We start from the raw sequence: 15,557 nt of genomic DNA on the forward strand, positions 1-15,557 counted from the left end.
CCTTCTACTTCAAAAATTCCTCTGAGGAGAGACAAGGTATGACAAATTTTATCCCCAAGGGAATTTATTTAAGAAAGTTATGAACAACTGCAAAAGATGTGCTATGATGGCATTTGCATTTTAAACTGAATAATAATAATTGCTACCTCTCTGACTATGATAAATATTCTTTACTTTAAAATAAAACAAATCACTTACTGTAAATATTCAATTTTGAATATGTAGGTGGAACTCAGCAGCAGCTATAAGATTTGTTACCCTATGCAATCTGAAATTAGTCTGGTCTTGAAGCCCACAGATTCTAAATATGTTGTATCTAGATTTCACTGCCCTAAGAGACTGTCTGTATGTTAAAGTTGGACTTACAGTCAAGAACTACTGTCTCTCCCTTTTTATCTCCCTTGATATACTGAAATCAGTTTGTACTTCATACAGCATAAGACAGAAAGAATTAAACTATTATTAAAATGTATAATATTAAGACATCTTGAGATATGTCAGTTATTCCTTTTTTTAATTATTTGAAGGATTACCTGCATCAATCAATGCTACTCTGAAAAGTATGTCTAGATTTCAAATAGCATTCTTTTTGTGTTTGTGTGTGTGTGTGTTTAATTTGCATATAAATACTAACATTTGAAACATCTCAGTCAAAAAACCTTACTCTATCAAACATATTGTTTCCAGAAGTTGACATTCCATCCAACTGATGCTAAATGTCAATCATAAGAACACTGCAAAGCTATAATTATGTTTGTAATGGATCTTTTCAAGGTGGTTGTTTCCATTTGCTTTAATAGTGTTAATACTAGGTTATTTGTCAAGTGATTATAACCAAAGAATAGGGAAACTTCAGTAAAATGCATCTATTGTGTTTGTCCCAATGTAACAAGGCAGCAATAAGCTGGAGCAGCATGTCTGTTTTGCATGCAATATTTGGTTCTTTTCTAGATTCCTGCCTGAAGGTCATATGTTTGTGACCTTATACACAGTTATAGAATACTTTCATTTTAATTTATTTTTAGCTGTCTGGAAAAATGATGATACAGCACATGACTAAATTCACTTAATCACCCACTAATATTAGCAAATGTTCATATTAGAAACTGCATAATCATTGTAAATAACTTATAGAGTATAACTATGGCTACAGTCAGTTTAGCATTATTATGGAACTTCGCTTAAGCCTCTTCTGCATAAACTTAGTGATTGACATATGTAATATAATCTTACTCTGTGACAAGGCTGACCACTGGGAATATTTTTAGCCTCAGCCATCCAATTAAGTGTAAGAAAGCTGGGACCAAAATCAGCCACTATTCTCTCCCCCTCATTTGGAATTAACTACAGCATTGCTAAGAAAGCCATTTGAACAAAATACTTTCTGCCTTATAAAAATGGTAATTAACTGTCTGAAAATGTTGCTAAAATTAGACCCTATCTGTAGCAGCTCTTCCATTAGTTTGCGAATTTAACAAATAACAGGAAAGATTAAGCCACTTGGAAGGAAAGTGGCCTAGTAATTATATATAGGCAACAATTTTAACCTACAGAAAATGATTCTCTTGCCTAGGCCTCTGCTGTTTGGCTGAACATGAATGTCGTAACCTCAATTGACTGGAACTGTCAAGGTGCCCTATTGAACAGAGCAGATAGAGTTAGTGTACTCCTGGGGACATAAAGCCATTGTTCAGCATCAGAAATGGGAGATAGACTCAGAGCTGTTAGTAAATGAAATGCTTCTATAAAGATGGCTAATTTATATATATAAAACTTGTGTTAATTTAGTGCTTATCTTGAATTATTATGATTTCATGCACCATTATCCTTTTTTATATTTGTTTAAATATACGGATATCTGCTAGCACGTGGTGTTTCAATCCTTAGGGGAATGCTTATGACTGGAGTTATTCTTGTTCTCTGCTCTATAAATCTTTGGCTGTATCAGCTGAGAAAAGTTTAATGTTCTAATTTACAAATGAATAAAACCAGATTGTTATTTCCACTGGTGTTCAGTTTATTTATGTAAAATACAATATGCCAAGATGTGTCCAGTGGGAATGATGTTAGCAAGGGATGTATGTCCAGGAAAAGAAGAATTATACAATATTGCTTTAATTGAAATATGAATAAACGTTCAGTCCTGGATGAACTCTTGTTGAATAAAATCATACTTTGGGGGTTGAAAGGATTACTGGATCAGGCTTTAAATTTAGTATAATCTCTTTCTCTTCTCTCTCCCTCCGTCTCCCCGTATACACATATACACACACACACAAAATAACAGAGGGTTTGTTCTGGACTACATCAGTGGTGCTTGAGGCTGTTAATATGATTCACGCAAAACATCTTTAAAGTGATACACATTCAGCTGCTAGCAGTACTAAAAATAATTTCATACAGCCAGGCTTGAGGCAGCCAGAGATCATATATAAGGAGATAAGAAGGGAAGACAAGGCTGAAGGGAATATGAAGACAGAAAGGGTTGGTTAAAAAACAATAAAGAGTAAGGAAGAAGGAAAGAAACAACCTTAAAGGGAAGGAGAAGCAAAGACGAAAGAAATTCAGCTTTCAAGGCTCTTGAAGAACTATGGGAAAGGAGGGGGAAATTAAATAAGGTGTATGGGCAGACAAAGGAACCCAGCTATTGAATATGGGAGGGGAAAGGGATAGTGGGTCAAAGTGGAAGGCAGGAACTGTGATATGATTGACCTGATAGATTCATGGATTCAGAAATTCCAATGCCAGAAGGTATCATTGTGATCATCTAGTCCGACCTCATATATAACCCAGGCCATAGAACTTCCCCAAAATCATTTCTAGAGAACATATTTTAGGGAAAAAAACATCCAATCTTGATTCAAAAATGGTCAGTGGTGGAGAATCTACCATGATACTTGGTAAATTGTTCCAATGGTTAATTACTCTCACTGAGAAAAATGTAAACCTTATTTTCAGTCTGAATTTGTCCAACTTCAGCTTCCAGCCTTTGGATCATGTTATACCTTTGAGGGGTTCCCAAGGCGAAGGCTACTTATATCCCCCCCCCATCTTCCTGCATAATTGCCAGCCACAATCTGGCCAATTGTTATACACTTTAAGATCTCTAAGGTATTATGTTCATGGCATCACATAAAGAAGTTAGATAAAAAAAACCTCTTGCTGGAAGGTTGCAATGTAACACTATTTTTATTCTTAGAATCCAAAAAAATAACACGCAGTAACCAAAATTAGAGCTAGATGAATCAGGCTGCTCCAAAGGCAGAGAAGCGCATTGCCTTGTTCTAGGATGGTTCTTTCCAGACTCGCTCTGATCTCATGCTTTCCTACAGAGCCTCCTAGCCTGCAACCAGGACCAGGAAATGCCTCATCTTAAAATGATAACTTATATCTCCAGCATACTTCTCAATAGACCCCATGGGAAAGAAATCCAGACTCTAGAGAGGTCTATGGGCGTTTTGCTTTTGGGGACTATTTTACCCGTGTTTCTTCAGATGGTTACTCCGTCACTGGAGATAAAGGGAGAGCTCCCCTAATTTGAGCCCTTTGTGTGTGTTGCATAGGAATCAGACACAAACAGCAGCAAAATTCTTAAAGCAGTGCTGATTTTTTATTGTGTCTCTGGTTCAATAAGTGCACTAACATGCAAGGATTAAATTAATGGTGTTCATTTTTTCCTGTCCTCTGTATTTACTCTTGTTTTTCTCCTTTCTGTTGTGCTCAAATGCAGAGGAAGAAAGAATTGTTGCTTTTCAGGAATCATTGCATTATAATAAGTGTTAATTAAAATCCATCTCCATAAAATCTAACATCACTGGAGGATGTTTATTGTGGGGGAAAGTTTGGACAACATTCACATTCTTTTCTGTTGTTAGAAAAATATGTTGGTTTTTATTCTCTATTCAGGTAAAATAATTTATTCTAGGAAGCAGGAAGGAAATTGTGTGTCAGAGAATCGTTCAACTAAATTAACAGTGATTGACAGGCAGTAGTCAATAAACATCACAGAGGAGTTTAGAGAGTCTGGTGTTTGAGAAGTGTATATCAAAGTAAAGACATGGATTCAGAATTTATTCTGTAATTTATTAATTACAAATAGAAGTTTCCCCAAATAAATAATGGTGATTGAGTCATGTCCTTCCTGACAAAAGGGCTGAACTGTAAATTTAGAGAAACTTCATTTCACACACAGACATATTCTACTTGACAAAAAGAGGTTGGTCTGTTTCTGCTCAGTGTCTTATTCAAGGTGCGGTTGGAGAAAAACAGAATCAGTTTGGTCAGTGGTGGAGAATCTGCCATAATACTTGTTATGTTACAGGACTTACCTCTTTTTTTGTGTTTTTTTTTGTGAGTCAGCCACTGCAAAGCAAGTCAACTACAGCATCTGAGACTGTCTGATTCCACCCAAGGCAGGACAGCCTATCCATACAGCAGCCGATATGGGACTAAATACAAAAAAGACATCAATTCAGTAGCGTACAAAATCAATGGGACTATTCATGTGCTAAAAGATAAACATGTGATTAAATATCTTGTTGAATCAGGGACTAAAATAGCGGATAGTATTAAGACATAAATAAGTCAAACTTGTAAAAGAAGAGTATGTTTTTTATAGTTTGAGTACCAAATTGTAGTTACTGGTTTAAGCTGATTATGAATAATTGACCACATGACACCTGGTAATATCAGCCGGTTTTGCAGATAATATTGTGCTTCCACAAATTAGTAATTTTCCCAGAACATGTAGTATATTAATGATCCAGTACCATTGTCCAATCAATATCTTTCCACTTTCTTCTGCCCCCTATGCTTAGGACTTTATCCCTCCTCTGTTTTCCAAATAACTTTCCTCTCTTCAGTCAGATCCCTCCTAAATCATAGTTCTCCTATCAAGTCCTTAAAGGCTAAGTCACCAAATCTAGTGCATCCATTTAAAAACAAAAAACATGCTGGGCTGCTTGAAGGTTTGATCATGTATGTTTGGACTGTCGGGTGCATAATTTAGGCCCCAGTCCTGCCATGGATACCATGGAGGTGGATCTCTGTACCCATGTGGAGCTCACAACGGGATCAGGATGCAAGGATATAAAATCTTTGCATCACAGACAGTGTTGCCTTCTGACTCTGAGCACACTGTTAATCCTCAATAAACAATAATAAAGAGGCAGTCACTGGATGATCAAACAGTTCTTCTAGAGTTTCCAGAGCTTTTAATATGTGGCTTGGAGAGAAAGTCCACAAGCTTAGTATTCGCTGCAGTAGATGATTATGGGACAGTGAGACAGCTATGATGGCTTTATGGGTGGCTTAGTTATACTTCATTTTATTTTCAATATCAAGTCTTGATAATCATAGGAAATACACTGATTTTCAGAGAATGGTATCTATATTTAACTACTACTTTATCATGACTAATAGTAAATTAAGAGTTAATTTATAAACTCTTTTTTTTTCTGGAAATATAAATAATTTGGAGGCAGTATCATAGACTACAAGGCCAGAAGGAACCATAGTGATCATCTAGTCTGATCTCCTGTGTACAGGCCATAGAATTTCCCCAAAGAATTCATAGGGCATATGTTTTAGTGAAAAAAATACAATCTTGATTTAAAAATTACACTCACTGTTATAAATGTATGCCTTATTTCATGTCTCAATTTGTCTAGCTTCAACTTCGAGCCATCAGATCATGTTCTACCTTTCTCTGTTAGATGGAAGAACCCATTATTAGATATTTGTTCCCCAACAAGATATGTTTAGACTTTAATTACATTATTCCTTAATCTTCTCTTTGTTAAACTAAATAGATTAAGCTCCTTTAGCCTATCACTATAAGGCATGTTTTCTAATCCTTTAATCATTCTCATAGCTCTTCTCTGAATCCTCTCCAATTTATCAACATCCTTCATGAATTGTAGGCATCAGAACTGGATTCAGTATTCCAGAAATGGTTGTACCAGTGCCAAATACAGAGGTAAAATAACTTCTCTTCTCCTAATTGATATACCCTATTAATGCATGCCAGGATTGCATTATTTCTTTTGGCCAGTGCATCACACTGGAAGCTCATGTTCATCTGATTATTCACCATGACCCACACATCTTTTTTCAGGGTGTCTGCTTCCCAGGATAGAGTTGCCCATCCTATAAATATGGCCTACATTCTTTGTCCCTAGATATATATATTTATAGTTAGCCATATTAAAACACATATTGTTTGTTTGCTCCCAGTTTAGCAAGTGATTCAGATCATTCTGAACCAGTGACCTGTCCTCTTCCTTATTTACCAGTCCCACAGTTTTTGTGACATCTGCAAACTTCATCAGTGATGATTTTACATTTTTTCTAGATCATTGATAAAAATGTTAAATAGGGCCAAGAACCAATTCCTGCGGGACACCAATGGAAAAATGCCGGCTTGATAACAATTCCTCTTTTACAATCACTAACCTATCCGCCTTTAATCCATTTAATATATGCTATGTTAATTTTACATCATTCTAGTATTTTAATCAAAATGTCCTCTGGTACCAAGTCAAACTCCTTAGAGAAGTCTAAGTATATTATGTCAGTACTATTACCTTTATCAACCAAACTTGTAATCTCATCAGGGAAAGATATCAAGTTAGTCTGGCATTATCTATTTTCCATATATACATGTTGATTTGCATTGCTTACATTACCTTCTTTAATTCTTTATTAATTGAGTCCTGTGTAAGTTACTCCGTTATCTTGCCCAGGATTGATGTTAGGCTGATAGGCCAATAATTACCTGGGTCATTCTATTTACCCTTTTTAAATATTGAAACAACATTAGCTTTCTTCCAATCTTTTGGAACTTCCCCAGTGCTCTAAGACTTACTGAAAATCAACATTAATGGTCCTTCAGCCAGCTCTTCTAAAATGCTTGGATGCAAGTTATCTGGACCTGCTGATTTAAAAATATCTAATGTAGTAGCTCCTGTTTAACATCCTCCAGAGACTCTAGTGGAATGGAAATAATATTATCACCATATGATGAGACTATATCATTTGTTTTTCTCTCAAATATAGAACAGAAATATTTATTGAGCTTTTCTGCACTATTAATGATAATTCTACCATTTCCATCTAGTAATACACCAATACAAATACCATTTAGGGCTAGTTAGACAGGCAGAACTGTGAGGTCTCAATGCATGAAAAAGACAATGGTATAGAGAGAAGGGGTTTAGGGTTATTAGGAACTGTGGACCTTTGCAGAAAGGAGGCGCCTATACAGGAAGGATGGGCTCCACCTAAGCCAAAATGGAACCAGATTGCTGGCATGTAAAATTCAAAAGCTTATAGAGGGGTTTTTAAACTAAGGGCTGAAGGAAAGCCAACAGGTAGAGAAGAGCACATGGTTCAGACACAGACATCTCTTAGGGGAGGATCTATTAACAGGGATTGTCTATATCCTAGTAAGGAGGACAGGGTAGAATTTGATAAAGCACAGGTAGGAACTGAAGAGAAACAGTCAAATGAAAAAAAGTCCCATTCAAAATTATATCACATAATGGCACACAGCTAAATAGTGATACATTTTATAAGTGCTTGTATACAAATGCTAGAAGTCTAAATACTAAGACAGGTGAACTTGAGTCCCTGGTATTAAATGAGGATATTGATATAATAGGCATTACAGAAACTTGGTGTAGCGATGATCATCCGTGTAATCATCAGTGTTAATAACAGGGTACCAAATATATAGGAATGACAGATAGGTTGTACTGGTGGGGGAATTACACTATATATGAAAGAAAGCATAGAGTCAAATATAACAAAAATCTTAAATGAATCAAACTGTACGATAGAATCTCAATGGATAGAAAATCCATGCTTGAATAATAAGAAGACGGCTGTAGGAATATACTACCCACCATGAGAAATGCTCCAGGAGATTAGAGAGTAGAAAGTAGAAAACTCAATAATAACTATCCCCATATTGACTGAGTATATGTCACCTCAGGACAGGATGCATAGATAAAGTTTCTAGATACCATAGATATAAAGAATTACAAAGGTAATTACAAAACTGGGTAAGTGGGTAACAAAATAGCATCTGAAATTCAATGTTGATAAAGTATATTAGAAAACATAATCCCAACTATACATACAAAATGATGGCGTCTAAATTAGCTGTTACCACTCAAGAAAGATCTTGGAGTCATCGTGAATAGTTCTCTGAAAACATCTGCTCAATGTGAAACAGCAGCCAAAAAGCTAACAATGTTAAGAACCATTAGGAAAGGGTTAGATTTAACAAGACAGAAAATATCATAATGCCACTATATAAATCCATGGTATGCCAACACCTTGAATACTGCATGTAGTTCTAGTTGCCCCATATTCAAAAAAAAGATATATTAGAATTGGAAAAGGTACAGATAAGGGCAACAAGAATGATTAAGAGTGTGGAACTTTTCAGACTGGGACTTTTCAACATGGCAAAGAGATGACTAAGGGGGGATATGATAAAGGTCTGTAAAAACATGACTGGTGTGGAGAAAGTGAATACAGAAGTGTTATTTACCCTTCACATGACACAATAACCAGGCATCACCCAATGACATGAATAGACAGAAGGTTTAAAACAAACAAAAGGAAGTACTTCTTCACACAAACATAGTCAACCGTTTGTGGAACACATTGACGTGATGTTGTGAAGGCCAAAACTATAACAGGGTTTAACTATAATCATGGAAGATAGGTGCATCAATGGCTATTAGCCAACATGGTCAGGGAGGCAACCCTATGCTCTGGGTGTATCTAGCCTCTGAGTGCCAGAAGCTGGGAGTGGATGACAGAATCACTCAGTGATTGCTTGTTCTGTTCCTTCCCTCTGAAGCATCTGGGATTGGCCACTGTCAGAAGACAGGATACTGGTTTAGATGGAGCATTGGTCTGACCCAGTATGGCTGTTCTTATGTTATGTTTTCATGTTCTTTTACCACAGATCTAGTGACATTTCTGCTGAATCTGAGGTGTTGTCTGGTTCATATTTGCACACTTTATTAGGTGCAGTACACTCCATATTGCATGGCCACACAATGCGTGAAGTTTGAAATTTGCAGCCACCTGGCCCATCAGAAATATTGCTAGAACTTCTGCAAGCTTTTTCAGTTAACTGAGTGCATATTAAGGTTTATGCACTGTTTAAATATAGAGTGAAGCTAAATAGGTAAAGAAAATAATGTGATACTTTAAAGTAGTTCTCAGTTATAAAATATTCATTTACAAACCATTTTTTAGAAGTCTTTGGACTTTTTGAGGAATGAATGAAGTGGGAAAATTGGGTAGGATATGAAGCTAATAGCATTATTTAAATAAATAAGTAACCCATAGAAGGGATTAACCAACCATGAAGATACCTCTAGCTCAGTATCAGGTTGAGTTAATGGAGTGCTTAAAGAGAAATAATAGATGGCATCAAAATGGATTGGCTATTAACAGCAGCCATGGGAGCTCTTCCATTTAAGGGTGAGAGTCATTGAATTTGAGTAGGCATACCTTTGTGTGTCAAAGAAGCTGTAAATAAACACTAAGAGAATAACCCATTTTCTCAAATCCTAGGCCTGGTCTACACTAGGAAATTAGGTTGGTATAATTACTGAGCTCAGAGGTGTGAAAAATCCACACCCTTGGGAAGACATGGAAAACTTTTATTTGCACTGACCTGTACATTATGTTGATAAATCCACTGAGTGACGCAGTTAAATTGACCTAACCCCTGAGGTAGACCATGAGCCCAAATCAGTAGACAGTGCTAGGTCTATGGGAGAATTCTCCCATTGATGTAGCTTGGGCTGCAGGGCTGTAAAATTGCAGTGTAGACATTTGAGCCTGGGCTGGAACCTGAAGTATTGGAGAGGAACCCAGAGCCCAGGCTCCAGCAATTTTACAGCTCTGCAGCCCGAGCCCCGCAAGCCTAAGTCAGCTGATACAGGCAAGCTGCAGGTGTTTCATTGAAGTGTTGACATACCCTGAAGGTCCTTTTTCTGAATAGGCTATGGAGGATCCTGGAGAGAGCTGGAAGGACTGCTGAGCCCTATGGAGAGATGGAAAACTTTTGTTGGCATTGAACTGTAAATTATGTCCATCAGTAAGATGACAAAGGGAGATTTTTATTGAAGTCTTATGTGTGATTGATAGAAAGAAGGGAAACTGAGGTAGAGTGGTATACCTGGACAGAGAAAATACCCTGTTGTAGACCTCCATTACCATAGTATCTGACTGCTTAACTCACCTGTGAATTAGAAACAGTTTACAATGTACAGCAAGTGGTCAGACTACATGATCAGAATGGTCCAGAGTTGTAAACTGCAGTGTGCTTTTTGCTCACTAAAGTCACTGTGCAGTACTGCACATAGCTGCAGCACTAGCTAAGCAGATAAACAAATCACTCTAAAAGAAAATAATGTTATTTCAAGTCTCTTGTGAGTTTGACCCCTATTCTCATGCTTCCTTTGATTGCCTGTTACAGTTAGAGAATCTTGGTAAACAAATTAATTTAAGGTACCTTGTCAATGACAATTTTATGCTGATAAATGACCTGTCATACACTTATTAAAATACCTTCAGTAGTTGGTCTGCTAAAGTTAATACTGTAGATTAAAGCTTAGTTTTGACGTACTTAACACAAAAGAGGCAACACATTTCATTTTTAATTGATGCTAATTTTCTAAAAGCCAAGACAAGATAAACCTTAGGCTTTAATATTGCACCAAAAATGAATGAGCCATCACAACTGCCTGAGCATTTTCAGTCTTTTCCATAACTCAGATCACTCCTTTCCTCTAAGGGGCAACAGAGGGGGAGGGGGGAAGTGGGGAGGAAACGACCTTTCATCATGTTTCACAGCTCTGCCCAACCTTGACAATCATAGAATCGGAGGAGCTTTTCACATCATCACAACAGCTCCTCTTGCAGGTGCCAAAATTCCATGACTCACAATCAGTTCATGGGAGTCATAAACACTGCCTCCTCCTGGCTGCTCAGAGGGGACTCCCTTTACCCACCACAGCCTCCAGTCTGGGGGAACTGCATTATCGTTATCCTCTGCACCCTTTTATTTCAGTTTTCTGATAGTCGATAAAAATGACCTGTAACAGAAATGTACATTCATCTCAGCATAATATGATGTATCACAACCAGGGGTGGCACAGCCTTCCCAAAAGGGAGCCCCATCTCCTCCATGTCCCTACCCCTGCCCTTTTACTTCCCTGCGAGGCCCTGCCCCTGGCCAAGCCAGAATCCAGAGCAGGGCCAAGGAGCCTGGGCCCCTCCACCGGCCCAAGGTGCAGGGGCCCAAGAGCAGCCACTGGTCTATGTCCCCACCCGGTCCCCCACCCAGACAGGTGGAGAGTCTGTGGCTCCTCACAGCTGCCTAGGATTCCCGGCCAGGCTCCAGCTGCCGGCCTGGCTGGAGGGTGAGGCCTTGGGGGGAAGAGGAGGGGCAGGGGCAAGGCCTGAGGTAAAAAGTGGATGGGCCAGGCCCGTCTACTTTCAAAAAGTGGGAGGGCCACGGCTTCTTGCCCGCATGTCCCAGTACCCCTGATCACAATCATGTAATTTTACAGAAGATAGCATCATTCGCTTTGCTTATGAACAATGGCAGCACTCTGGGTTATGTTCCAGAGACAATATAACGGAACATAATTTGTGTGAGTAAATAGCTAATGATTTATTGGGAAAATAAATCTTAAAATCTGAATTGTTTTTATGGATTAAATCAGCAGTAGTAAATGTTTGCTTTTTTTGGTTTTTCTTAAAACTTCATTCAAAAATGCAGCGAACATCAAGAATTCATTGATTGAAGGAATTTATGATAAGAAAATAGATGTGAGTTGGAAAGCTGAGGAGATAGTGAAACAGGTCCTAGGAAACCAAACAAACATCTTTGAGGTTGTGCACCAAAAATGAATGAGTCAACACAACTGTCTGAGCAGTTGCACTCTTTTCCATAATTCAGACCACTCCCTTCCTCTGAGAGGGGAAAAACAAACAAACAAACAAAAGCTAGAGGCTAAGAAGAAGAAAGGAAAACATCATGATATTTCTTTAGCAGAGGTTTCCTTGTATCATTCTCTCTGGCAGAAGGGTTTGGAGAACTGCAGAGGAATGCCACACTGTCATTGGCTGTGTCCCTCAGTGGCTGCTCAGTAGCAGTTGTGGAAGGAATCCTGGGAGACAATGGTTTGAAGCACTGTCCCACTTCACCCTATCCTGCTCCCAGATTCTCTTCCAGAGATACATTGCAAAGAAAACCATGGGAGGGGCATTTACAGAAGGCCAGAAAGAGGGTAGAGGCGGGGTGGTGTGCCACAGAGGAAAGGAGAGGAAGGATATGGATGCAGAGAGCACATCAGAGGGCAATCCAAGCCTGGGGTGGAAGATAACTGAAAGAAATTTGAAGAAGAATTAAATAATGTTCTGAATCAATGAGATAAGGAAGTGTACAGAAAAAAAACATCACTGGAAATGTCAGTCACTTTTCACAGGAAGGAAATACAAGTTCAGATCTTAGAGCAATCTATCCATCTATCTATAGACATGAGAATAAGCAAATTACTTGGGAGAGTTTGAATATGTAACCTCAGGAGACAGAATACAAACCATAATGTCACATGGCAATCACTAACAATATTGTTCTTGTAGAAAGGCTACATCTAACTTACCCGTCACCTTTTTCATTCCATGAAAAATGAAGTATAAAAGAAAAACAACAATCTATTACATAATAGTGGAAAAGAATAAGTGCTTGATAAGTTCACGTATGCCTGAAGTTATTTGTACTTTTCAGGAAATAGTTATGGGTCAGAATACAAAAAGCTCTATTTCCAATCTGCTGCCAAAGCAGCTATGTATGCCTTACATATAGTCATTGGCATGCAATTGTGATGCTGGCAGACTAGGTGCCAGCTCATGCCAAGGCCGTTGGGCCTCACTGAACACTGACAAATACATAGCTGGAAACCAATCTTGCTCCCCTGCGTGTTAGTATTGTTAAAATAGATATTAAAGTTATAAGAATCATTTGATGATATTTCCTAGTTATTGTTATTGTTGTCTTTGTTGCCATATCCCTATTCAGGGTTGGTGACTTTTATAGCCTTCTTTCAAAACTCATGATCATACACCAGGCTGCCATGCCGACTGGTCTCACTGAGGTCCACTGATATCCAGCCCATGGACCATGTCTTTGGTCTCCCTCTTGGTCGTCTTCCATCCATAATCATTTCAAGAGCCATGTTACGATATAGCTCTCGAGTCTCCTCTGGATATGCCCATACCAACCTTACCTAGCTTCCTTCAACTTGTCTACAATTGGATCAACCCACAATAGCCCCTTCTTACCTCATTTCATTTCCTATCATGGATTGTCCAACCATTTGACCATCTCAACATCTTCATTTCGGTGGTAGAAAGCATACTGATTTCCTCTCTTATGGCTGGCCAAGTCTCTGCTCCATACATTAAGATGGATTGAATTACAGCTGTATTCACTCTACCTTTTAAGTTTATTGGAGACTTTTTGTCATAGATCTTGCCATTTGCACCAAGCAGCTTTAGTAGAATGCTGGGAATCACTGGGCATCATTGTCAGCAAAACTAGGTATTTAAATACTTTCATTCTTCCAAGCTCTCTGCCTGTAATATCCTTTACGATGAGTCCTGCACCCTCAATTATTGTAGCCTTGACTTTACCAACATTCACTCTGTTCTCTAATTTGACTAGATGCTAAAATGATGCAACCCCTTTGTATCAGAGACATACCCACAGTCTACTCTATTGTTATAATTTTGACCCAGGTAGTTAGCCAATATTTAGAGACTTGCAATGATTTTCTGTTAGGAGGAGAAGTTGCTGGAGTTAGGTATTTCTTTGTGCAGTCCTATTTATTTACGAAGAATATACATATTTGTTTCCCCCCAAACATACTAGGAACAAATAAGAGGCAGTTTACCTGCGCACAGTTCCAAATTTCTTTCAGAAAGCACTCTGCCCAGAAGCTCCCTCTCTTCTCTGGAGCCCACGTTACCAGTGCTGCTCTTGTTGCTTGTTTCTGTGCACAGACATCTCCACCAAACAATATCAAGCCCCTACATTCACTTTCAGTCCCCAGAGAAATCCCTCCACCCCAAATAGCACAACTTCTGACCAGCCTTCCCTGTGGCCTATGTTTTGGATGGTGGCTCCTATTGTTTCAGCTATCACACTGCAAAAAGGAGTTTCCTGCTTCTTACATTCACCCTGAATGGAGGGCAGCTATCGGACCCTCCAGGTTCAAAGAAGGTTCACCCAGCCTCTATCATAACACTATTTAGTGCTGTGAGCCACAATGCTGCTAATGAAAGTGTCTTATTGTAAAATATGATGATCTAATTTACTAAATTTCAGTCATAACTATATATTATACATTTAATCTTTGTTACAAAGATGAGGTGCAGTCAAGCAATAAAATAAAAGTGGAGATGTCATATTAATTATTGTAATATAACAATTGGCATCCAATAAGATCGAATTGTTTTTGTATGATTTCAATATACATTGCAGCTTTAGTGGAAACTATTAGAACAGAATCTTTTACTAGGACACAGAGGGACAGAATTTGGTCACTATTATAATAAAACAGACTTAATTGGGACACAGATAAACAGACAATTTGCTTAAGTGGGAATCCTGCTGGGAACTGATTTTTCGTGTAATTCATTTCAATTGACTGACCTGTCAGTTTATTGACATGCTGCTTTGTTCCTGCTCAGACAGAAAAGACATTTCAGGGTTGCTAATCCAGCTTGATATATGGAATGGAGAAATTATTTATTTGAGTTTACTGGGTCTGTTTCTTAATTTTCAATTGCATGAGTGTGTATAAATCTCAAAACTGCTGAAACTGTTACAGTATGATTAACAAAAGGTGGGGTTGTTCACTGGTATCACTGATGGTAGGAAAGGATATAGTTTATTAAGACAATTGTAATAAAATTACTGTGATTTTGTTTTATTTTCCATAGACACCTGGGTTTCTGATCTAAAGAAATATTTGATTACAGGGAATTTTTCACTATCACAAGATCTTACTTTAAAGGGATTCTACTATATTATTATCCCTTTTATTGGGTGGTAGGAAATGTTTGGGGCTTTGCAGGGTGGTTTCCATTTGGGTGAGAAATTGGTGATAGGAAGTGAGGGTATATTTGTGGTGTGATCTTGTATATTCACAACAATGTATAGCAAGTCTGTTTTCTTGAACAGCAGTAGGAACATACAACACAAAGACTTTTGAAGAAATTCCTGTATGAAGAAGCAGTTGTCTCTGCCTCAGCTGTTTCTTATCATGGTTACACTAAAACAGTCTCTGAGGCTCTGATTCTGCCCACTAACTCAGTTTGCACCCAGCACCTGACCCCTGATTTGGAATGGAGAAAACCCTGTCAGCTCATCACTCTCCTGGCCCCAGAGGCTTGTAGTCTAGCTGCAGGCATCAGCCCCCTTCCTTGTCTCCATTTGTTTTGCACCATAAAATAGT

The 15,557-nt window shown here is 38.2% G+C and overlaps 1 protein-coding gene and 2 long non-coding RNA genes across 12 annotated transcripts in view; 1 reads left to right on the plus strand and 2 right to left on the minus strand.

Annotated features, from left to right (window-relative positions):
* The window catches only part of LOC120400472, a 28,333-nt gene extending 22,599 nt beyond the window's left edge, over nucleotides 1-5,734 (minus strand). The window contains exons 1-3 of one of the 2 annotated variants that reach the window (XR_005595832.1): nucleotides 5,628-5,734; nucleotides 4,329-4,448; nucleotides 1,570-1,636 (exon numbers count right to left, since the gene is read on the minus strand). This is a non-coding gene — a long non-coding RNA (uncharacterized LOC120400472). Of the gene's footprint in view, nucleotides 1-1,569; nucleotides 1,637-4,328; nucleotides 4,449-5,627 lie in introns of those variants that run through there. The other variant, XR_005595831.1, reaches the window with a different exon arrangement.
* Nucleotides 1-15,557, plus strand: part of CSMD1 (CUB and Sushi multiple domains 1) — a 1,616,238-nt gene that overhangs the window by 444,561 nt on the left and 1,156,120 nt on the right. The gene's annotated exons all lie outside the window — the stretch shown is intronic.
* LOC120400474 lies at nucleotides 6,933-10,417 on the minus strand. The gene is made up of 3 exons (XR_005595835.1): nucleotides 10,208-10,417; nucleotides 10,007-10,072; nucleotides 6,933-6,987 (listed from the first exon to the last, which is right to left on the minus strand). It is a non-coding gene; the product is annotated as an uncharacterized LOC120400474 (long non-coding RNA).

The sequence above is a fragment of the Mauremys reevesii genome, linkage group 3 (assembly GCF_016161935.1).
Source record: "Mauremys reevesii isolate NIE-2019 linkage group 3, ASM1616193v1, whole genome shotgun sequence".
Taxonomy (NCBI): domain Eukaryota; kingdom Metazoa; phylum Chordata; order Testudines; family Geoemydidae; genus Mauremys; species Mauremys reevesii.